Source organism: Melanerpes formicivorus, unplaced genomic scaffold (genome assembly GCF_026170545.1).
Source record: "Melanerpes formicivorus ecotype bairdi unplaced genomic scaffold, bMelFor1.0.p_v2 SCAF_2686, whole genome shotgun sequence".
Classification (NCBI taxonomy): domain Eukaryota; kingdom Metazoa; phylum Chordata; class Aves; order Piciformes; family Picidae; genus Melanerpes; species Melanerpes formicivorus.
Genome location: NW_027145037.1, coordinates 1 through 775, shown reverse-complemented (window position 1 = coordinate 775; position 775 = coordinate 1).

Below are 775 nucleotides of genomic sequence, written 5' to 3'. Positions count from 1 at the left end.
CTGAGGAGGAGGAGGAGGAAGCTCAGGGAGGGGAAGGGGAAGGAGGAAGCTCAGGGAGGGGGGAGGAGGAAGCCCAGGGAGGTTCCAGGGGTAACAGGAAGGAGGAAATGCAGGAGGGGGAATGGGGAAAGGAGGAAGCTCAGGAGGGGAAGCCCAGGGAGGATCCAGAGGGGATGGAGGAAGAGGAGAAAGCTCAGGAGGGGAGGAAAGAGGAAGCTCAGGAGGGGAAGCCCAGGGGGAAGGAGGAAGCTCAGGAGGGGAAGCCCAGGGGGAAAGAGAAAGTTCAGGAGGGGAAGCCCAGGGAGGGAGGAGGAAGCTCAGGATGAGTAAGCTCAGGAGGGGGGAAGGAGGAAGGGGGGAAGCCCAGGGAGGATCCAGAGGGGAAGAAGGAAGAGGAGGAAGCTCAAGAGGGGAAACCCAGGGAGGGAGGAGGAGGAAGGATGAAGCTCAGGAGGGGAAGCCCAGGGGGAAGGAGGAAGAAGGAGGAAGCTCAGGAGGGGAAGCCCAGGGAGGGAGGAGGAAGAAGGATGAAGCTCAGGAAGGGAAGCCCAGGGGGAAGGAGGAAGCTCAGGAGGAGAAGCCCAGGGGGAAAGAGGAAGTTCAGGAGGGGAAGCCCAGGGGGAAGGAGGAAGCTCAGGAGGGGAAGCCCAGGGGGAAGGAGGAAGCTCAGGATGAGTAAGCTCAGGAGGGGGAAGGAGGAAGGGGGAATCCCAGGGAGGATCCAGAGGGGAAGGAAGAGGAGGAAGCTCAAGAGGGGAAACCCAGGGAGGAAGGA